The 25,085-nt window shown below is 39.8% G+C and overlaps 1 protein-coding gene across 3 annotated transcripts in view; it reads left to right on the forward strand.

The window, feature by feature from the left end:
- Positions 1-25,085, forward strand: part of tenm1 (teneurin transmembrane protein 1) — a 2,340,669-nt gene that overhangs the window by 280,751 nt on the left and 2,034,833 nt on the right. For 2 of the 3 annotated variants that reach the window (XM_063060937.1, XM_063060940.1), the window contains exon 1: positions 11,471-11,481. The exons of the other annotated variant lie outside the window; for it this stretch is intronic. The gene's annotated coding sequence lies outside the window, so the exon portion shown is untranslated. Of the gene's footprint in view, positions 1-11,470; positions 11,482-25,085 lie in introns of those variants that run through there. 3 annotated transcript variants of the gene reach the window in all.

Here is a 25,085-nt window from a genome sequence, read left to right on the forward strand (position 1 = left end):
TGTCCAGATGTTCCAGGGCTGTGTGAAGAGCCAATGAGATGGCATCTGCTTTGGACTTGTAGCTCTGGTAGGCAAATTGGAGCAGATCCAAATCATTTTTCAGGCAGGACTTGATATGTTTCATCACCAACCCCTCAAAAAACTTAATCACTGTGGATCTATGTGCTGCTGAACAATAGTCATTGAAGCTGGTTACCACATTCTTCTTAGACTCCGGTATAAGTAAAGTCTGGTTGAAGCAGGTGGGTACCTCAGACTGCCAAAGTGAAAGGTTAAAGATCTCAGGGAACATTCCAACCAGTTGATCAGCACAAGACTTAAGTGCTTGGCCAGATATCTCATCTGGGCCGGATGTTTTTCATGGATTCACCCTGCTGAAGGCTGCTATCATCTCAGCCTCAGAGACTGAAATCACAGGATCATCAGGTGCTACAGGAGTTTGTGATAGTTCCTCCATGTTTTGACAGTCAAAGTGAGCATAGAAAGCATTCAGCTGATCTGGAAGCGAAGCCCTGTTGTTGCCTATTTTGCGTGAATTTACTTTATAAGAGGTGGTAGCATCCAAGCACTACCACAACTGTTGAGCATCCTTTGTTGATTTAAATTTAGTTTGGATTTGTCACTTTGCCCATAAGATGGCTTTCCAGCGATCTAGTAACCTTCCTGGTAACCAGACTTGAATGACCCTGCCTTGACCCTCATCAAATTGTGGATCGTATAGTTCATCCAGAGCTTCTGGTTGGGGAAGACTGAATGATTTTGTGGGCACACACTTGTCTACAACTGTTTTAATAAAGCCAGTGACAGCTGTGGTGTATTCATTCAGAACCACTGATGAATTCTTGAACAGTCCACCAACTTGAAGCAATACCATCGCCACTCCTTTGCCTCCCACGCCCACCTCTTTATTGTCCTAATCTCTGGAGTTCATTTATTACAATTTAAATAACTTGATACATACCTAAGCACGTAGCTTTACAAACCCTCAGTTGATAACTGAGAGTATCTGTTCATTTGAACAAAGCATTTCAGCTCATCCTAACTTACTTGGAAAGTAAAAACATTCTGGTTACTAAATGCACAGGGTTTATTTCTCTATAATTAAATACAGATAAATATTCTATATCAATTGACTTATTAAACAAGAAATTTTCTGATATCAGATTTGCATTTGCCTTTTGTTAACATAAGTTGTGAGCCTTGTTTCACAGTTGCTGATTAATTTGAAATATCTTGCGTTCATCTTTCCTTTAAAGTTGCGTTGTTATGTGGCTGGATGATGGCTCTCTGCACCATACCTTCCAACTTATTTCCTCCCATTTAAGGCTAAATTGTACAATTTTTGCAGTAATTCAGTTAAACATCTGTATCAAATTTCTGCTATGCATTGTATTTAAAACACTTAGAGTGTAAAGCAAATTTTATGTCTCAAGAAAGATGTTAAAATAAAACTGCACTTTTTGAAACCAGATAAAATGGCATGATTTTTGTTTGCACATGACTGAAAAGTATTCTCATGAGTACATGCTGACATATATGTCGGTTGGTGGTGCATTGAGATCAGTGCTGGGCTCGAGAACGGAGGTTCCCGAGTTCGATTCAGTGACAGACTGCCCCTGTGCGTGCTCTCCATCCATGTTGGGTTGTTGTCGAGCTTGCAACTTGGCCTCGTAAAATAATACTGCAAAGTGTCTGTGTGAGGAGTGGTGCCCCACACAGCCTTTCGAACTGCGCCTTATAAGGCATAAAAATGCCCGACGCTGGCCTCTCAGGTCTGAGTCAGCGTCATCATCACCACCATCATCACCATGTATGTACTTAGATAAAAGTTTCCTTTGAACTTTGAATTTTGGATGATCAAGAGAGAATCTAGACTGTGTCAAAAGTGGAATCATTCAGGTTCAACTCTTATACTTGGATGGTCTATTATCTGTTACCTTTCCTTGAAAAATGCACCATATTTAACTTGTTTAGCGTAAGCTTAAGATAAATAGTAAGATTTTTTATAGCATTACCTGTGTAAGGGTGCAAAGTTGCTTCGCGTTATTTAATTTGTAGATTCTTAGCTGGAATATATGGCCCCTTTGGGATCTGCCTGAAGATTTCATGGTATGCACCAAAATTGCTTACCAGAATGAATTGTTTTTTTTTAAAGTTTCTCAAATTTACTTGGTTATCCTTTTCCTAATGATCTCTGAAGTAAGTACATTGATGAGGCAAGAATATTAATGCATAACCAGAAGCATCTAATTGATGTTGGAAAATAAATTCTTGGGTACAGGAGTGCCATGCCAAGCAAAGCAATAACACTGGCTGTTTAAGTAAGCTCCTTTTTTAGCTTATAAATTATCCACAAGGCTCAATGTATCTTTAAAGACTTTCACTTAAACAGGATAGTGGATTGGAACAATCTCCCATTTCAAATAAAGCTGCAAGTTTTATGAATTCAATAGAACTAATGAAGTATTTAATTGCCGTGCACTGAGTTCCTCTGAATAGTCCCATTCACTTTCATTTCTTCTATAGTTATGATGAGACCAGAAGACCTATGAGCAGAATTAGGCTATTTCCACTTCACAAGTACCTAACACAATGACTTAGCTTCCATAGCCATCTGTGGCAAAGAATTCCACAGATTCACCACTCCCTAGATGAAGAAATTCTTCTTCATCTCTGTTCTAAAGGAATGTCCTTCTATTCTGAGGCTCTGCACTCTGGTCCTAGACTCTTCTACTACTGGAAATCTAGAGTCAAGATCCTTCATCAGTTCTGATGAAGGGTCTCTGCCCAAAATGTCAATTTCTTATACTTTTCCATTGATACTGCCTGACCTGTTGAGTTCATCCGGTATTTTGTATGTGTTACTCATCTCCATGTCCACTCTTTCCAGGCCTTTCAATATTCTCCCATCTTTCTTCTAAATTCCAGCAAGTACAGGCCCAGAGGCATCAAATGATCCTGTTATAGAACATAGAACATAGAATAGTACAGCACAGTACAGGCCCTTCGGCCCATAATGTTGTGCCGACCCTCAAACCCTGCCTCCCATATAAGCCCCCACCTTAGATTCCTCCAGATACCTGTCTAGTAGTCTCTCAACTCTTTCTTTCATATGTTAACTCTTTCATTCCCAGGAATCTACACAGAGTGTTATCATCACTCTGTCAGTAAATGGTGCAGAACACTGATTAATTAAAATTGAAATATAGGCTCAGTGGCCATTTTATTAGGTAGGTACACCTGTACACCTACTTGTTAATACAAATATCTAATCACCCAATCATTTGGCAGCAACTCAACACAGGTGGACTGGTCAAGAGGTTCCATTGTTGATCAGACTAATCATCAGATTGAGGAGGAAATGTGATCAAAGTGACTTTGACCGTGAAATGATTGTTGGTGCTAGATGAGTATCTCAGAAACTGCTGATCAGCTGGGATTTTCATGCACAACAGTCTCTCGAGTTTACAGAGAATGGTGTGACAAACAAACAACATCCAGTGGATGGCTGTTCCTGTGTCCAAGAACATTTTGTTAATGAGAGAAGTCAAAAGAGAATATCCAGACTGGCTCATGCTGACAGTAACTCATCCAGTGAATGGCAGTTCTGTTGTCCAGGAATATTTTGTTAATGAGAGAGGTCAAAAGAGAATGTCCACACTGGCTCATGCTGACAGTAAGGTGGCAGTAACTCAAATAACCATGCATCTCTGAATGCACAGCACGAGCAGGTATCTAATCAGTGTATAATGATTTAGAGCAAACGTACACATATCCCCCTTTAGAATTTTGTTCAGGTTGGTGATGCCGCCTCAGGAGTATGGATAGTGATGAATCCATCTTTTTTTATCTAATTAAGATGTTCATTGTTACAAGCTGCTGATAAAGCTTGGAAGAAATATAATAGAGACTTGAACTTCCTCCATAGTTCATGTTTTGGAGGTATAATTGGAAATATGATTTTGGTGAGGTGTTTCAGAACTACTGTACTTTCCCCATATAAATCATTACACAGTTATTGCATAATATTTTGAATTTATTTGAATATATTTATTCAGATTTCTGAGTTAAAGAAGCAATTTATATGCTCAGTGGCTATATTATGGAAACTTGCATAAAGATTTGAGTGTTTCTAAAACTGCATAAAATATATAGCATATATGTGGTGGTTGATATATAGCTAACTTAAGAAAGTAAATTATTCATTTAATTCATAATGTTTGTTTCCAATATCCCAGCAAAGAGTGCAATTTTGAACAAAGTGTCAGGGTGAAGCTTAAATTCATGCAGTAAACAACTCAAATTACTGACAAGGATTTGATTTTACAAACTATCAAGCTAATTGAGTTGATCCCTTTTAAGTTGAGTTCAATAAATTGGATGCCCTAAGTTTAATGAAGTCAGTTATGGACAAGTGAACCTGCTGAATGGCAGATCTACACCCAGTACATGAACAACTGTGACAAATTGGTTGAGGGAATAACATGAATATCCCCTTAAGCTTTTGTGCCAGCTCTTATTTAAAAATACAGTTTTTACATTGTGTCTTTTTCAACAAGAAGCTGCCTATTTTTATTTACGACTGCAGCCTTAATCTAGTTCCCCACTGACACAAACTTCCACCACAAAAGTCATCAGGCATCTCTGCTAATTGGTAATCTTACTGAAAGCAAGAACAAGCTGCTTAAAAATAGAATACAGTCCTCTGAAGGGGGTAGGAGTGGACACATTTTTAATTGCCAGTTTAATTAAAGGCAGCCTGTAAAGCATTTGACCCTTATCAATCCTGACACAGGAATTCTTGGTGCTGACTAAATATTATAGTGGAGGGGAGGAAGATCTCACAGGGAAACGGACTTAACCATGGGACTATGAAGTTAGTAATTTTCACAGTCTAAATTTTAAAACCATAGCACGCAGGTTAAAATGACAATGTTTCCAGCTGATTCTTTCACTTCGTACACACCACGGCATTTTGTCACATTCCATTATTGAACTCTCCCATAGTATCCGATAGCATCTGTAGGTAGAGATATGAAACACTAATATGAAATGCGAACTTAGTTTCTCTCTGTAGAAATACTGCCTGCCCTGCTATGTACAGTATCTGCTGGTTTTGTATTTTTATTTCAGATCTCCTACGTCTACAGAATATTCCCTTTGAACTGGAACATTAATGAGAATTCCCCACAGATTTCTTTTTCCTGTGGGTGTCTGTGGCAGACTGAAAGAAAATCTGCTGGAGAATTGTAGTGGGGGGAATGGTGAGAGTAGTTTACAGCAAGGTATGTGGGGGAATGGAATTGCTCTGAAAATGGTCTAAGGCTCAATGACTAAGAGGTGACTTTAGGGTAGAAGGCAATGTGAACTAAGTAGTTCTGAGGCTGAGCTCAAGGGTGGGGAAATCTCCCAGTCTTGGACCTTTAAACTTTATTGCACTTTTGAGCATCATCAAATTTGATTACTTCCACCATACACAGTCGTACCTTCACCTGATGAGCTGCTAAGCTTCATAAATTCATTCTTTAAATCTAGCACCTTGTTTAAGAAGGCCAGTTAGAGAATTAGAAAATGTCAAAGTGTTCTCAATACCAAAATAGGAGGAAGGGCAGTGACCTATGTATGTGCCCTGGATCGAGTGGTAATTGATTGATTATTATTATTGTAAGTATCCTGATACAGTATAAAAATCTTGGTATTGTATGCCATTTTTTTCAAATAATTTCAAAACATAAGTAAACTGAAGTAGAAACAAAGGAAGAGCAATAGCAGAGTGCAGAAAATAGTGTTGATTCCAGAGCAAGAGCAGTGCAGGCAGACAGTAAAGCACAAGAACCAATTCTGAATATGTAAACAATTAATGGATGGGAGTAAAAATCGAGTACTGATAAACACAATTGATTGTATAGAGTAGGAAAATATTGCCTGTCACAGGTGTATTTCTCATGTAGGATCCTGATCAGAAGCATAATTTCTCTCTTTTCCTCCATGGTTACTGCTTCATACACTGAATTTCTTGAGCAGTTTGTTTACTTTTGCTCCAGATCCCAGCATCTGCACTTTCATGTGTCTCCAAATTGTTTTCAGTGGTTTGCAGTTGTGCCTGTTTGTGACATCAAGTGAGAGAATGGAGACATGTCTCAATTGCAACCGATAGTCTCAAAACTGGTGGAGAAGATCAACAAAATAATGGACTGAGATTTATCATTCCGATAGCATTCTCCTGCTTTCCTTAAGCATTACATTTAAGTGTTTGGTCATGACACTAATGCTAGAAACTTTACATTTCAATAGACAGACCGCTGCCAGTGCAACGAGAAAGCTATGGATGGTGGTGAACCCAGGTGCAGAGTGGTCTAGAATTAACTCAGACTTAGAATAAACAAGACAAACCAAAGGAAAATGAAAGGCAAAATCTCCAACAGTAGTACTAGAAATAACACTCCTTCAATTGAGCACTGAGGCCTTTAAGTGAAGACTATTCCTGAAGGAATGTGGCAGGCAATAATTGACAATCTGAGTCTTAAAGGGACTGTGCAACTGATCATACTTTGGGGAATCGGAGAGCTGAAACTTAGATGTCTACCACTGTTCAGTCAGGACCATGACCGCTAGAACTCTTAGGTTTGCAGCATCACACAGTAATGAGAGAATATATTCTTGAATTCAAGATTGGATCCAAGGATGTCAGATAAATCCAGGGTCAATGATTGAATGCTTGGAGAGCGGAGATCATTGATGGACTATCAGACAAGGTGACTGGGTGACTAGAAGTGGACTGCTGTTTGGAAGATTGGATAATTAAGCATAGTGGTTTGTGACCAATGGGGATGTGAGATCAGTGAGTGAAGGGTGATGGGTACTGTAATGGGGGATGGAGTGGCCCACATTTTGAAGCACAGGATGTAGACATGGAAAATACCTCAATGGAGGTACGATACTGTATAGAGCTCGTAAAACGTAATTGTTCCAGGAATGACTAATGACAGCCACATATCAGAATACTGTGGCGAAAATACCCAAAGTGACAGTGAAACTACGTGAGAGACATAAGTGTAAATTGCACCACTTCCAGCTTGGATTTCTGCAGTAACGTAAAATTTCCTGAAAAGGTATTGTAATCCCCTTTGCTCCTGGAAAACCTTCTTTTCAATCACAAAACCATAAAGTAAAGAGCTCCACATTGTTGAATTTCAAGGCACAGGTCACTGAGGCTACGTCCACACCTGACCAGATAATTTTGAAAACGCCGGTTTCGTGTAAAAATGATAGGAGTCCACACCAGGCGACTTTGAAAATACCTCTGTCTACATTAAAACGGGTATTTAGGCAAATCTCCTCCTACGGGGCATGCAGAGGACACATCTACAGAAAACAAGCGAAGAGGAAACGGTATACTACTTCCGTTTCCGCGGCGGTGTTGTGTTATTACCATTGGTCAAAAACTAGAGTACCTACAACAACAACAAAAGAAAATTTTCAACAATGTCTTCGAGGAATGCAAAGAAAACCTCTGCTGGAAAAAGCAGACCGGACTTCTTCGTTTAGACAGATAATGAAGTGGAGCTGCTTCTGCGAGGTACAAACGAGTACAAAGTCAGCAAAGCAGTGGAGAACGTGGACTGGGAGTCATGCCAAACCAAATACAACGGCGTCCTCGACCGCTATAAAGAACAGGTTGTGTTCAAGAAAACAATGAAATGCTGCACTGCCACCACCATCTGTTCCGACAGGTCGTGACAGCGTTTTTAAAAAGCTCTGGTTACCCCGTACACACTACACCACCCAACCAGCGTTTTCAGATTTACACACTCTGGAAAGCGTTTTAGAAAAGCTCAGTTTTCGGGAGAGGAAAACACAATTTCAGTGTGGATGGAGGGTCAAAACGAAGAGAAAAAGCTTCGGTCATGGATTTACCCAGTCTAGTATGGAGGTGAATACTGGTGAGGTTGTAATGCCTGGTTTAATGTTAAGTGATGAAGTGTTGATTTCACGCAAAGTTTGACTGAAGATGAGAACCATTTGATAAGATTATCATAGAGTCATAGAGTTGTTGATAAGTACAGCACAGATACTGGCTCTTCAGCCTATATAGTGTGTACTGAAGTATTTAAGCTGCTTACTACCATTGACCTGCACCAAGACCATAGCTGGCCATACCCGTAGAATCCATGTACCTGTCAAAACCCCTCTTAAATGTTGAAATCAAGCTCACATGCACCCCTTGCACTGGCAGCTCGTTTCACAATCTCATGACCCTCTGGGTGAAGAGGTTTGCCCTCATGTTCTGTCTAAACTTTTCTTCTTTCACCCTTAACTCATGGCTCAGTGGAAAAAGCCTGTTTGCATTTACCCTTTCTATACCCTCATAATTTGGCATACCTCTTTCAAATCTCCCTTCGGTTTTCTACATTCCAAGGAAAACTCTTTCAATGAATTATGGGCCTATATTTCCAGCTCCCTTTGCTTTGCTCTACAGCACTCCTCAGTGCCTTGCTATTCGCTGTGGAAGAGCTACCCAGGACAGTCCTACTGAAGTGCAAGACCTTGCACTTGTCTGCATTAAGTTCCATCTGCCATTTTTTCAGCCCATTTTCCCATCTGGTCCAGATCTCGCTGTAAGCTCTGAGAATCTTCCTCACTATTTATTGCACTCCCAATCTTGGTGTCCTCTGTAAATTTGCTGATCTAGTTAAGCACATTATCATTCAGATCATTGATGTAGATGACAAACTACAATGGAACCAGCTACAATCCATGCAGTATTTCACTAGTCACAGGCCTCCAGTCAGAGAGGCAACCATCTACTACCACTTTCTGTCTTCTCCCACAAAAGCCAAATGTCTAATCCAATTTGCTACCTCATTTTGAATGCGAGTGATTGAACCTTCTTGACCAACCTCTCATGTGGGACCTTGTCAAATGTCTTGCTAAGTTCCATGTAGACACTGCTTTGCCTTCATGAACTTTCCAGGTAACTTCCTCAAAAAACTCGATAAGATTGTTTAGAATCATGCACGAAGTCATGCTGACTATCCCTAATCAGTCCACTTCTGTCCAAATATTCATATGTCCAATCCCTTAGAATACCTTGCAATAGATTTCCCGCTACTGATGTCGAGCTCACTGGCTTACAAATTCCTGATTTATTTTTAGAGACTTTCCTAAACAACAGAACAACATTAGCTATCCTCCAGTCCTCCAGTACTTCACCTGCCATCAAGGGTGAATTAAGTATCTCTGCAAGCACCCCTGCAATCTCTGCACTTGACTCCCACAGATTCCAATGAAGCACCTTTGTCTGGCCCTGGGGATTTGTCCACCCTAATTTGCCTCAAGACAGCAAACAACTCCTCCTCTGTAATTTCTATAGGGTCCACGACCTCCTGCTACTTTGCCTTACTTCTATAGACTCTGTGTCCATCTCTTGAGTAAGTACAGATGCAAAAAACTCAGTTTATGATCTCCTCCATCTCTTTTGGTCCACACATGGATTACTATTCTGATCTTCCAGAGGATACATTTTGTTCTTTGCAATCCTTTTGCTCTTAACGTTTCTGTAGAATCCCTAAGGATTGTTCTTCACCTTGTCTGCTACAGCAGTCTCATGCTTTCTTTCAGCCCTCCTAATTTCTTTCTTAAGTGCTCTCTTGCATTCATTATACTCCATTAGTACCTTATTTGCTCTTACCTGCCAAATCTGCAATGCACCTCCTTTTTTGTCTTAATCAGGGCCTCAATATCTCTTGAAAATCAAGGTTCCCTAATCCTGTTACCTTTATCTTTATCATGATGCGAGATGATCAGTTCTTCCCTCACACAGGACTGTGAGGTTGAAGGAATTCATATAACATACTTTGCACAGGGAATGTGTAAGACGAGTTTATCAATGATCAGGGCCATGGAGTGAAATATTACTATTGGTGTATGGCATGACTTAATTGGCAAGGCAGTGAATTAAGGGACTAAGTGTATAAGAAATTATCTTGATAACGAATTATTCAGGTGAGGAAAGCAAGAAGGGAAATATTTTGATAAAGCATCCTTGGAATTGATAACAGTATTACAGTATTGAGAAGATGAAGAGAGTAGGTGCTGAAAGGAGAAAATATGTCTATGAAATGGAGACTGTTTACTCCATTATTGAGATTAATATTTGACTGTGCTTTCCCCAGATTAGCTGATGCCGTGGATAGTTCTTTACATGTTACAGATTACCTGGACTCCAAAAGTCTTTCACAGATTTCATTACAGTCTGCAATTGTCCCTCATACAATCCCAGAACTAGAAGTTGTGATCAGAGTGCTTTCAGTCTGTAACGCCGAAACAATATCTGACCACTCCATTAAAATTCTGCATCTCCTCACTTCTGGTAATTTCAATCTTATCTGTTGACCTATTGTTCCCTTCAATGGTCAAAAGGTTCATTTATTATCAAAGCGTATATCCTTATATAACTCTGATTTTTTTTGTCCAGATAGCCACGAAACAAAGAAAGAACATGGAAGTCCAGAGAGAATCATCAAATCCACCCCCGTACAGAAAAGCACGGCATCCTGATAATCAACACCCCCCAAAACCCCCTCTCCTGCTCAAAATAGAACAGAAACATTGATCCTCGCACAAAAAACAGAACACTAACAGAACATAATCCTCTACACACCCTCCCCTCACACAACAAAACGGAAAATAAACAGGTGATTAAAAAAACGTATAAAAACCATAGATCTGAAAAAAGTCCACAGTCCATAAATGCTGTTATACTACTTTTCTGAAATAACCTGCGTTTGTCTCCATTTGATTTGGAATGATTAAGAATATTGAGTAGCAACCATTGTGATTCTGAAGCGCTAGGAATGGAAACATCTGATTTCTCTACTTGGTGCATTAAAGATGACTTATAAGTAACTGCTACAGCAGGACAGCAGGAGGATGCAATAGAACTGAGGAATGACAGTTCGGTTTGAAGGCCATAAATGTTTGTATAATGTAATGGAGATTTATGATGCACAAGTAGAAACAGCTGCTCTATGTCAGCAGGCTTTGCAGCTCATAACTGGGGGCAGATATCAGATCAAATGGTGCAGGAAACTTTTTAGTATGCAGAACACAAAATTAGTTATTTTGTTTTAAATTCAGAACACCACTTCTAAATCAAAAGAGAGAGGTCGGGCAGGCTTGGGTGCTTCACAGAGAAATGTAAGAATGATAAATATGTTTTAAAATTCACCCTTTTTATTGGTGCATGATAAAATCATATAAAAAAACTTGCTAAGTTCAGAGTGAAAGGTGGGCTTTATTAACACGGGCCTACAGGTACAGCTAGCATACACTAATTTGCTCAAGTGACCATTTATCATGTGAATGTTAATTACTTCAACCAAACTTAAAGCAATGCCAGCTATTCAAACTGTGAGTTGCCAATTTGCTTTCCAGAAAACAAAATCATGACTGCTGAAAGAATTGTTCTCGATCTTTTGGGTAAGTAGAACTGTTGACCTTTCTGCAATTTCACAAAAAAAGTTAATAAGAAATGTCATTGTCCAGCATGTCTTTTTTCACACTATATAATATTCGGGAAATCAAGTTATGATGGTTAAGTGTGGTCGGCACTCTTATATGTACATTGTGCTTAAACCAAATTACATTATGTCCACTGTGTATACTGTGTATTTGGTTATACAGGCTGCTGGGCATGTAGCAGAGGAGTATGCTTGTGACTTTGCTGCTGCAACAAGCACTAATAACTATTATCAGGAGAGAGAAGTTCTGCTCCAGTAAAAGCAGAAGAGCACATCCTTACCTGAACCTACTCCAGAGTGTCTGCCACCTAATACACCCATGAAATTTGCTGTAATGGATCAATATCTCTGCTGTTTGAATTATATCTGCTGACATTTTAGGTCAGTGTGGTTTCCAGTCCCAAAGCGTGATATTTCATCAATTGTCAGAGGTGTATGGCAGTGATCCCTAACCACCGGGCCATGGACCGGTACCGGGCTGCGAAGCGTGTGCTACCGGGCCGCGAGGAAACAATATGATTTGGCGGTATGATGAGTAAAAAAATAAACATTGCTTGAGAGTTTCTTTAGAAGAGGTGGTAGGGGACATAAAAGGCCTAACGATGATGATAACGCAGACACAGCTGAGGCCGAGACTGCAAAAAAAAATTAAGCTTCCTTCAAGGTCATACATAAAATATGGCTTTATTGCGACTGGTGACTCACATGCTCCAAGCCCCCTGTCTGTGATATGTGGAGACAAGCTGTCTAGTGAGGCAACGAAGCCCTCAAAACTGATTTGGCACCTTGAGTCCAAGCACCCTGCACTTAAAGACAAACCCGTTGAGTTTTTTGAGCGAAAAAACATGAGCAAGCGGGACATAAGCAAGTGCTGAGAGCCACTACCTCCACAAATGCTGCTCTGAGAGTGTCGTACTTAGTGGCTAGCCGTATTGCTAAGGCTAAGAAACGTCTGTTTGAGCAGCTTTGCAAGGAAATGGATGCAGAGCACAAATGCTTCTCTTACACACTGAAGTCAGGTGGCTATCAAGGGGGAGTGCCCTGGCCAGGATATTTGAGTTAAGAGAGCAGCTACAGAGATTTCTTTCAGGAAAGAAGTCACCACTGGCAGCACACTTCAGTGACGAGGAGTGGATAGCAAAACTCGCTTATCTGTGTGACATCTTCAACCTGTTCAATGAACTCAATTTGTCACTTCAGGGGAGAATGACAACTGTCTTCAAGTTGGCAGATAAAGTGTCTGCTTTCAAAGACAAAATGGAACTGTGGGGACAGCGAGTGGACAGGGGCATATTTGATATGTTCCCAAAATTAGCTGGGATTTTGGGAGAGACTGAGGCTGCACCGTCTTTCTCACAGCTGGTGCGCGATCTTCGCTCTCGACAGAATTCGAGCATTACTTCCTAATCACAAATGACCCAATACGTGCAAAGGAATGGGTCTGTGACCCACTTGTGAATGTCCCCGGTGAATCATCCATGTCAGCGCAGGAAGAAGATTAAGTCTTCGAGCTTGCAGATGATGGTGGGCTAAAAAGTATGTTTGACATAACATCTCTGCCGGCATTCTGGATCAAAGTCAAGGCTGAATATTATGAGATAGCCACGAAAGCACTGAAAACATTGCTTCCATTTAACTATATAACCATATAACAAATACAGCACGGAAACAGGCCATCTCGGCCCTTCTAGTCCATGCCGAAATCTTACCCTATCCTATTCCCATCGACCTACTCTCAGCCCATAACCCTCCATTCCTTTCCTGTCCATATAACTATCCAATTTAACTTTAAATGACAATATAGAACCTGTCTCAACCATTTCTACTGGAAGCTCATTCCACACAGCTACCACTCTGAGTAAAGAAGTTCCCCCTCATGTTACCCCTAAACTTTTGTCCTCTAATTCTCAAACCATGCCCTCTTGTTTGAATCTTCCCCACTCTCAATGGAAAAAGTCTAACCACGTCAACTCTATCAATCCCCCTCATAATCTTAAACACCTCTATCAAGTCTCCCCTCAACCTTCTACGCTCCAAAGAATAAAGACCTAACTTGTTCAACCTTTCTCTGTAACTTAGGAGATGAAACCCAGGCAACATTTTAGTAAACCTCCTCTGTACTCTCTCAATTTTATTGACATCCTTCCTATAATTTGGTGATCAGAACTGTACACAGTACTCCAGGTTTGGCCTTACCAATGCCTTATACAAATTCAACATTACATCCCAACTCCTACACTCGATGCTCTCATTAATAAAGGCCAGCAAACCAAAAGCTTTCTTCACCACCCTATCCACATGAGATTCCATCTTCAGGGAACTATACACCATTATTCCTAGATCCCTCTGTTCTAAAGCATTCTTTAATGCCCTACCATTTACCATGTATGTCCTAGTTTGACTAGTTCTACCAAAATGTAGCACCTCACATTTTTCAGCATTAAACTCCATCTGCCATCTTTCAGCCCACTCTTCTAACTGTCCTAAATCTCTCTGCAAGTTTTGAAAACCTACCTCATCATCCACAACACAACCTATCTTAGTATCATCTGCATACTTACTAATCCAATTTACCACCCCATCATCCAGATCATTTCCAACATCGTATCTCTGCGAAGCGGGATTTTCTGCAATGAATGCAACGAAAACTAAATTGCGGAATAGACTGGATATAAAGAACCCCCTTCGAGTATCGCTGTCTCCCATCACCCCTCGATGGGACCGTCTTGTTGCAGGAAAACAAGCCCAGGGCTCCCACTGATTCCACAATATTGGTGTGTTGCAATGATTTTATATGTTCATACGAGGAAAATATGCGCTGTGTGTTTAGTATCCAAACGTTACTTAAAATGTTATGATGCTATTGACTTATAAGTGTCTTATAATTGACTTATCACTATATTCATGCGAGGAAAATATGCGCTGTGTCTTTAATATTAAATTCGTTAGATATATCCTCTTAGAAATGAAATTGAGTGTATTAGCCACTTAAAAGTGACTTATAGTTGACTTACCACTTATATTCCGGTCGTGATTAACATCCTCCTCCACCCCCCCCCACCCCGCCCGTCGGCCGGTCCGCAAGAATATTGTCAATATTAAACTGGTCAGCGGTGCAAAAAAGGTTGGGGACCCCGGCGTATGGGTGCCTGTACACATCTTTGACATGTCAGCCCAAGTAAGCCAGAGAAAAATATTGCACGCTTTGAAGGTTGTAACACTATTTTAGCAAGCAATTCTCTGAGTATAGGATTTCCTAGGTTGACAGGTGCAAACTAACCTTATGTCTATTATTTTAATCAGTCAAACACAGTTATTGCCTAATCTTGTAGTGTAAGTCATGAAACCAGATTGCAGTGACAATATTATGGACTGGACTGATTAGCATCACTTGAAAGCTTTGGTCTAGCAGGAGATTGTGGTGTTATGCTCACCCTTCCTGCACAGATCGCTCAGAAGGCCTGACATTGTTAATACTTTATTCTTAGGCAGCAAGATGTTTGATTGATGTGAACGTGATTATGAAAGTTTTATATCGATTAAATAGAGATAATCTGTTTGCATTAGCTGATTTGAATATATCAGAGAACACAAATTTATAAAACAGATTTCAAATGAAGGTATTGCTAAAACTCTGCTATACTTAGGGGTGTGGCAGCTTTGTATGTGGTCACCAGGATGCCATATTCTTAAATGTAATACAATTATGTATTATCACAGAATTATCAATGCACAAAAGGAAAATGTTCAGCCCGTCATCTGGCTCTTTCAGTGCATAAAGTTAGTCCTGAAAAGCTGATGAAGGATCTTTGATCTGATACATTTACTGCTCCAATGTCCACAACTTACTCTCTGCTCTTTCTGCAATGTGACGCAAATATTTTCCTTCTAGTGTCTGCCTAACTTCCTTATGAAGACCAGATTGACCCTTTACTATGTCTCCAATTCCAATATAACCAATATGTGCATAAACAGGCCTTACATAAATATGATCATTTGCCCATCTTGTCTTTTTTTAGGATAGCCTTTGTTTATTTATATGCTGGTCTCCTTTGTTCCAAGCTTTTTTGAATAAATTGGTTATATCTTGGACTGAAGTTCAATGGAATCCAATGCACTTTTATTACATGTAGAAGATATAACATAGAAAACTGTTCAGCTCAAACAGCTATAAGACCATAAGACATAGGAGCAAAATTAGGCCATTTGGCCCATCTAGTCTGCTCTGCCATTTCATCGTGGCTGATCCATTTTTCCCCTCTTCAGTCCCACTCTATGGTCTTCTCCCTGTAATCTTTGATGCCATGTTCAATCAAGAACCTATCAAGCTCTGCCTTAAATACACCCAATGACCTGGCCTCCACAGCTGCTTGTGGTAATAAATTCCATAAATTCTCTGCATCTCTATTTTAAATGGACGTCCTTCTATTCTGAGGCAGTGCCCTCTGTACTAGACTCTCCCACCATGGGAAACATCCTTTCCACATTTACTCTGTTTAGGCCTTTCAACATTCAAAAGGTTTCAATGACATCCCCTCATCCTAAATTCCAGTGAGTACAGACCCAGGGCTATCCAACGGTTTTTTTATGATAACCCTTTCATTCCGGAAATCATCATTGAGAACATCCTCCGAACCCTCTCCAATGCCAGCACATCTTTTCTTGGATCAGGAACCCAAAACTGTTCACAATCCTCAAAAATGCCTTAAAAAAGTCTCAGTATCACATCCTTGCTCACATATTCTCGACCTCTTGAAATGAATGTGAACATTACATTTGCCTTCCTCACCATCGGCTCTACTACGAGTTAACCTTTAGTGTTTTCTGCACAGTACTCCCAAGTTCCTTTGCATCTCAGATTTTTAGATTTTCTCCCCATTTAGAAAATAGTCTGCACATTTATTTCTACTACCAAAGTGTATGACCATGCATTCTCCAACATTGTATTTCATTTGCCACTTTCTTGCCCATTCTCCTAATCTGACTAAATCTTTCTGCAGCCTACCTATTTCCTCAAATTAGCTGCCCCTTCACCAATCTTCATATTATCTGCAAACTTGGTGACAATAGCATCTATTCTATTATCTAAATCATTGATATACAGCATAAAAAGAAGCAATCCATAAGAGCAGCAGATATAGGAGCCATTCAGCCCATTGAGTCTATTCCACCACTCAATCATGGGCTGATCCAATTCTTCCAGTCATCCCAACTCCCCTGCCTTCTTCCCATACCCTTTGATGCCCTGGCTAATCAAGAACCCATCTATATCTGCCTTAAATATACCCGATCACTTGGCCTCCACAGCCGCTCGTGGCAACAAATTCCACAGATTTACCACCCTCTGAGTAAAGTAATTACTCCGTATTTCTGTTCTAAATGGACATCCATCATTCCTGAAGTCATGCCCTCTTGTACTCGGCTCCCCTACCATGGGAAATAACTTTGCCATATCCAATCTGTTCAGGCCTTTTAACATTTGGAATGTTCCTCATTCTCCTGAACTCCAGGGAATACAGCTCAAGAGCTGCCAGACGTTCCTCATACAGTAACATTTCCATTCCCGAAAACATCCTCGTGAATCTTCTCTGAACCCTGTCCAATGTCACTGTATCCTTTCTAAAATAAGGAGTCCAAAACTGCACACAATACTTGAAGTGTGGTCTCACTAGTGACTTATAGATCCTCAACATCACATCCTTGCTCTTATATTTTATACATCTAGAAAGGAATGCCAATATTGCATTCGCCTTCTTTGCCACCGACTCAACCTGGAGATTAACCTTTAGGGTATCCTGCACAAGGATTTCCAAGTCTTGGTTGTATCTTTGCATTTAGAATTCTCTCCCCATCTAAGTAATAGTCTGCCCATTTATTTCTTCCACCAATGTACATGACCATACACTTTCCAACATTTTATTTCATTTGCCACTTCTTTGCCCATTTCCCTAAATTATCTAAGTCTCTCTGCAGGCTCTCTGTTTCCACAACACTACTCGCTCCTCCACCTATTGTTGTATCATGGTAAATTTTGCCACAAATCCATTAATCCCAGAGTTCAACCATTGACATACATCGTAAAAAGCAGCATCCCAACACCATCCTCTGTGGAACTCCACTGGTAAGCAGCAGCCAGCCAGAATAGGATCCCTTTATTCCCACTCTGTGTTTTCTGCCAATCAGAAAATGCTCCACCCATGCTAGTAACTTCCCTGTAATTCCAGGGGCACTTGTCTTGCTAAGCAGCCTCATGTGCGGCACCTTGTCAAAGGCCTTCTGAAAATCCAAGTACACCACATCTACTGCATCTCCTTTGTCTACCCTGCTTGTAATTTCCTCAATAAATTGCAGTGGGTTAGTCAGGCAAGATTTTCCTTTCAGCAAACCACGCTGGCTTTGGCCTATCTTGTCATGTGCCTCCAGGTACTCCGTAATCTCATCCCTAACAATCAGTTCCAACAACTTCACAACCACTTATTTCAGGCTAACAGGTCTATAGTTTCCTTTCTGCTGCCTCCCAACCTTTTTAAATAGCAGAATAACATTTGCAATTTTCCAGTCATCCGGTACTATCGATTCTATCGATTCTTGAAAGATCATTGTTAATGCCTCTGCAATCTCTCCAGCTACTTCCTTGAGAACCCAAGGGTACATTCCATCAGATCCAGGAGATTTATCCACCCTCAAACCATTAAGCTTCCTGAGCACCTACTCAGCTGTAATTTTCGCTGCACATACTTCACTTCCCTGACACTCTTGCAATGTCCGGTATACTGCAGATGTCTTCCACTGTGAAGACTGATGCAAAATGCGCATTCAATTCCTCTGCCATCTCTGCAACTCTCATTACAATATCCCCAGCATCAATTTCTATTGGTCCTATATCTACCCTCAACTCTATTTTAATGTTTATATACTTAAAAAAGCTTTTAGTATCTTCTTTGGTATTAGTCACCAGTTTCCTTTCATAATTCATCTTTTCTTTCCTAATGACCTTCTTAGTTTCCATCTGCAAGTTTTTAAAAGCTTCCTAGTCCTCTACCTTCCCACTGGCTTTGGCTTCCTTGTATAACTTCTCTTTTGCTTTTACATTGGCTCTGGCTTCATTTGTCAGCCATGGTAGTGTCCTTCTTCCATTTAAAAATTTCTTATTTGGAATATATCTGTTTTGCACGTTCCTTATTTTTCACAGAAACTCCAGCCATTGCTGCTGCTAGTGTCCCTTTCCAGTCAACTTCGGCTAGTTACCCTCTCATGTCATTGTAATTTCCATTATTCCAATTAAATATCGACACATTGGAATTTAGTATTTCCTTCTCAAATTTCCACGTGAACTCTATCATATTGTGATCACTGTGCCCTAAGGGTTCCCTAACCTTTGCCTCACTTATCACCTCCAGATTACTGCACAATACGCAATCCAGCACAACTGATCCCCTACTGCAACAAGCTGTTCTGAAAAGCCTTTCCTTAGACATTCTACAAATTCTCTGCCTTGAGATCCAGTACTGACCTGGTTTTCCCAATCCACTTTCAGTTTAAAATCCCCAACAATTATCATGACATTGCCCTTCTGACATACCTTTTCTATCTCCTGCTGTAATTTGCAATCCACATCCCGGCTGCTGATTGGAGAACTGTATACAACTACCATTAGGGTCCTTTTACCCTTGCCATTTCTTAACTCAACCCATAGAGACTCTGCACCTTCCAATCCTATGTCATCCCTTTCTAATAATTTACTGTTATTTCTTATACACACGGCCACACCACCCCCTCTACCTACTAAACTAACTTTTCGATACACCGTATATCCTCAGATGTTCACCTCCCAATGGTAGCCATCCCTTAGCCAAGTTTCAAGGATGGCCACATCATACTTGCCAATCTGTAGCTGAATTTCAAGATCGTTCATTTTATTTCTTATGCTGCATGGATTCAAATATAACACTTTCAGTCCAGTATTTGTTGCTTTCAGTTTTAACCGCACCACGTCTCTATTGCCCTGTAATTCATCCCACTGGCTGTGATGATGCCTCATCTCCTGCCTGTCCTTTCGATCATCTCTGTTGCACGCTATCTTTGATTTATTTCTGTTTTCCAACACCGACCCCCGCAGAACATCACTAGTCACTGGCAGCCACCCAAAAAAGGATCCTTTTATTCCCATTTGCTGACTCCTACCAATCAGCCAATACTCTAACCATGCCAGTAAATTTCTTGTAATGCAATGGGCTCTTAACTTGGTATGCAGCCTTATGTGTGGCACCTGGTCAAGGAAAGTCCAAATATACAACATCCACTGTATCTCCTTTATCTATCCTATGTGTAATCTCCACAAAGAATTCCGACAGGTTCATCAGGCAAGATTTTTCCTTAAGGAAACCCTGCTGGCTTTATCCTATCTTGTCCTGTGTCACCAAATACTCCATAACTTCATCCTTAACAATTAATTCCAACATATTCACAACCACTGATAGGCTAACTAGTCTGTAGTTTCCTTTTTGCTGCCTTCCTCCTTCCTTATCAGAATTAGAATCAGGTTTATTATCACCGGCATGTGTCATGAAATTTGTTAATTTAGCAGCAGCAGCTCAATGCAATACATAATATATAAAAAAAAAGAAAATAATAATAATAAGTAAATAAATTATTGCATAAGTATATCGAATAGATTAAAAATCGTGCAAAATACAGAACTAATACATATTTTAAAAATGAGGTAGTGTCCAAGGGTTCAAAGTCCATTCAGGAATCGGATAGCAGAGGGAAAGAAGCTGTTCTTGAATTGCTGAGTGTGTGCCTTCAGGCTTCTGTACCTCCTACCTGATGGTAACTCTGAGAAAAGGGCATGCCCGACGTATTGTATGTCCTTAATAATGGACCCTGCCTTTCTGAGACATCGCTCCTTAAAGATGTCCTGGGTATTTTGTACTGCATCTTCTGTCGGTTCTGTGCAGTAGCCCCCCCATACCAGACAGTGATGCGGCCTGTTAAAATGCTCTCCACCATACATCCATAGAAGCTTTTGAGTGTATTTTTTGACATACCAAATCTCTTAAAACTCCTAATGAAGTATAGCCGCTGTCTTGCCTTCTTATTAACTGCATCAATATGTAGAGACCAGGTTAGATCCGCTGAGATCTTGACACCCAGGAACTTGAAACTGATCACTCTCGCCACTTCTGGTCCCTCTCTGAAGATCGGTATGTGTTCCTTCATCTTACCCTTCCTGAAGTGCATGATCAGCTCTTCTGTCTTATTGTCGATGAGTTGTTGCTGCAGCACCACTCTACTAGTTGGCATATCTCATTCCTGTATGCCCTCTCATCATCATTTGAGATTCTACCAACAATGGTTGTATCGTTTGCAAATTTATAGATAGTATTTGAGCTATGCCTAACCATACAGTATATAGAGAGTAGAGCAGTGGGCTAAGCACACACCCCTGAGGTGCACCAGTGTTGATCGTTAGCGAGAGATGTTATCACCAATCCGCACAGATTGTGATCTTCTGGTTAGGAAGTTGAGAATCCCATTGCAGAGGGAGCTACGGAGGCCCAGATTCTGCAACTTCTCAATCAGGATTGTGGGAATGATGGTATTAAATGCTGAGCTGTAGTCGAGGAACAGAATTCTGACACAGGTGTTTGTGTTGTCCAGGTGGTCTAAAGCTGTGTGAAGTGCTATTGAGATTGCATCTGCTGTTAGCCATTTGTGGCAATGGGCAACTTACAATGGGTCCAGATCCTTGCTGAGGCAGTAGTTCAGTCCAGTCATGACCAACTTTTAAAGCATTTCATCACTGTAGATGTGTGCGCTACTGGGTGGAGTGGAGTGGGTGGAGTGACATTCACAATTTTCCATTCCTCTGGCACCCTGCCAGAGTCCAATGATTTTTGACAGGTCATTACTAATGTCCCCACAATCAGTACTGCTACCTCTTTCAGAACCCTAGGGTGCAGTTCATCATCCCTTGTTTATGACTTCAGATGCTCCCATCTATATTACCGGTGCTGAGGCTGGGAGGATTGAGAGCTTCGAGTTCCTTGGAGTAAATGTGACAAACAGCCTGTCTTGATCCTGAACTCTTGGACAGACCTATTCTTTGATAAAATTGACTCTTTTACAATCTCCCTTGTTATGATTTGCACTTTATCATTTACCTGCACTGCACTTTTTTGTTAGCTTTTATACTTCATATTGCATTGTCATTAATCTAGCTCAGTGCATGGAGTTATAATTTGATCTGAATAAATGGTATTTAAGACAAATTTTCAGTATTGGTACATATAACAAAAATAAACCAATCATATTAATAATAATTTCATAAGCTTCATGAGATATTCTGGATAAGACTCATCTTGTTTTCACCATTGCTCCATTGTTGCTGATCTGGAGGTGCCAATCATCATTGTAATGCTCCTATCATGATGTTAGTGGGATCACCCCTTCACAGGAGAGAACGTATATGGAACACTAAGATACAGGGTCTCACTAAAACTATTGAGGCTTTAGGCGGCCTTTTTCCCCAACCTCTGAATAATCTTCCATGGATTAAAATAAAATATAAGTGAAAAATGAAAATGCAGATTAACAATATTGTTTTAACCTAAGTCCAGAAACAGTATCGAAGCTGAGAAAGCCCCATTATAAATTGATTAAAGCAGAGAGTGAACACCTAGTAAAACGTCATTGTATATTTTGTTCTGAATTTTCTCATTCATTAGGTACATTTGTTTATGTCAATATGTAATTGAAAGAAACCAAACACCTAGGATTTGAGAACAAAATGCATTTTAATATGGTTATGGAGGTTGCAGCTAACTTTGATATTCTAAAAGGGTTTAAACTAGTCACTTATTACTTCAATCCATTTGATGGTGCTTGCTGTTATCAACAAAATTATGCATTTCCCTGTATTAAAAATAAGAGTTTGTATCAGCTTTCAGTTCCATAATAATTTGAAACTAATTTTTGAATGACAATAAATGACACACATACACACACACACACACACACACACATTCGCAGTCCAACAGCTTTACTAATTTGTTTTTTAATTCCTGCCACTTAGTGCATGTCACATCTCTGTCCACAAACACATGTAATTAGACAGATGTCTGTGAACATTATCTGCATTTTAAAAGCTGCATTTTTATGGCAAAATGCTTGAATACATTTCCAGCATTGTTTTTTATTAGTATTACGCAAATCCTTCTTAGTTGTGATGAGCCTTATAACCTTATGCTGAAATCATATCAAGTACCAGTCTGATGGAAATTAGAGCATTCTGATTGCCACATTATATGAAGGCATTAGACAGACGACTGGGACTTGAAGGAATGCTTCCTGGATTGAGGCATGACGCAGGAATACTGCCACACTGACCTATCCATCTTTGGCTTTCTTTACTACTAGGATGAGACCCAATGCAAATTGGAGGAACATCACCTCATATTTTGCTTGAGGTAATATATAAACCAATAGAATGAACATTGGGTTTCCACTTTTAAATAACCTTCCCCTCCAGTGGGCTACTTCCCTCCCCCCACCATTTTCCTCATCCTCTCTCTCTCTTTCCAGTTCTTTTCTGGTCTTGTCATTTTTGTCCCATTTCCTTCAAGCAAGACCCACCAGTCCCCTGTCCTTTCCTCGATTACATCGATCTACCACACACACACACACACACTTCATCCACAGGATACCCCTACCCCAAGCGAACTGCATCTGCCTGGTTCTATCTGCCATTCACCTCTCCCTTAATGATTCCCATTCTCACCTCCGTTATCAGAGTCCAGCATTGGCAACCCTTTGAGTTCCAGTATACTGATTCTCCTTTCAACAATTGCCTCCAATCTTTACACTCCCTTCCCATTAACCTTGATCCATCATATATTTCCCTCTCTGGAATGAACTGCATTCAGATGCAGTGGAGATAAATTCTAATGCGACATTGTGGCTACAACCTGCCTGCCATTCTAAACACATCTCCAGTCCACCAGATGCCTCAGATTCCTGTCTCATGACTTCTCTTTATTCTGGCCTTCTCATCTTTCCATTCAGAGTCCTGATGCAGGGTTTCAACCTGAAACATTAACAATTCCTTTCCTTGCACAGATGCTGCTTGATGGGCTGACTTCCATGTTCCATGTTTTTTGCCCTAGATTACAGCAACTGCAGTCTTGTGTCTCCTATGTAATTATTTCCTGCCTAAAGAACATTTATAAATAGAACATAAGCTCATAAATTCTTTGTCCTAATATCTGAATGATAATAACTGTGAGCAAAAGAACAAGAGCATTTTTATAATAGCAAACATGTTTATTGATATGTTGATTAATATAAGCTATGTGTTTGATGGTTAAGAATTGCAGTGAAGTAGTTTGTCACTGATCTTGCTTTTATTATCTAATGACAGTCCTCCAGGCAGTTAAGGGCACAATTTGGCAACTTATTCTATAAAATAGTCTGAAAAACTTTTAGTGAACTTACTTGTTGATGGTGTCAAGACCTCTATTTGAAATTAAATATCTGGGCCTTTCTGGACTTCTTGCAAGACAGTGAGGGGTGTTTTGTTGTTTAGACATCTGCTTAAAGTATAAAATGGAGACTGTTTGCAGATGAGAAAAAAAGTGCTTTATTTCAGAGTATTTATGTTGTTTTTAGTTCGGACTTTCCAGAGCTTGTGTTTTTAATTCAATGAATTTTGTACTTCTTCAAACTTCTTCAAAATAAACTTCTTCATATTGTTGATTTAAGGAGCAAAGGACTAAACCTATAAAACTGGGAAGAAAATGAACTGACTGTATTTTTTCTTACTGATGGGTAGTGTTGGGAATAGTCTTTAGAATGAGATCCAGAGGGAAGAAGACATTTGTTGACATCCAGCTGACCTTATCAAAAAAAAAAGTTGATGTCAGCATGTGCAAAGGAGCACACTACAGCATCTAGTATCCAAGTGTCTGCATTAAGCAGTTGAGAGTCAGATGCATCATTGGTCCCAGTTGTAGAGTAAAACTCTTGCCACTCTTCTCAATGGTTTGCTTTCACTTCAGGTAATCCATCACAATGTTGTAATGTTTCAGTTTTCTGCACAAAATTATTTTTGGTCAGATTTTCAGAGAATTGTGTACAGTTTTATGCTGTGACCTCATACTTAACAAGAAACAAATTTGGAGTTGCAACCTTATTTAACTTTATACTGATTTTTCATTCCAAATGTTCATCGCATTCATCCAGATCCTGCAATTTCATTTTCATTTCTTTTTAAAATCTTTTTTATTAATTATTATTGAAAATCAACAAAAAATATATTAATCAAGTCAACATGTCAGTATGTACAATAAGAATTAAATTATCAAATAACTGATTAAAAAAGCTAAACAATATATCAATAATAATAATAAAAAACAAAATGTTAAAACTATATTTTTTGGAAAAATGAAAGAAGGAAAAAAGAACCCCTACTAACTAAAACAAAAAAACCCTACTAACTTGCGAAAAAAAAAAAAAAAGAAAACCGTTGGGAGCACAACCCCAGAGCTATACGCCATACAAGCT

The sequence above is a fragment of the Mobula hypostoma genome, chromosome 10 (genome assembly GCF_963921235.1).
Source record: "Mobula hypostoma chromosome 10, sMobHyp1.1, whole genome shotgun sequence".
Classification (NCBI taxonomy): Eukaryota; Metazoa; Chordata; class Chondrichthyes; order Myliobatiformes; family Myliobatidae; genus Mobula; species Mobula hypostoma.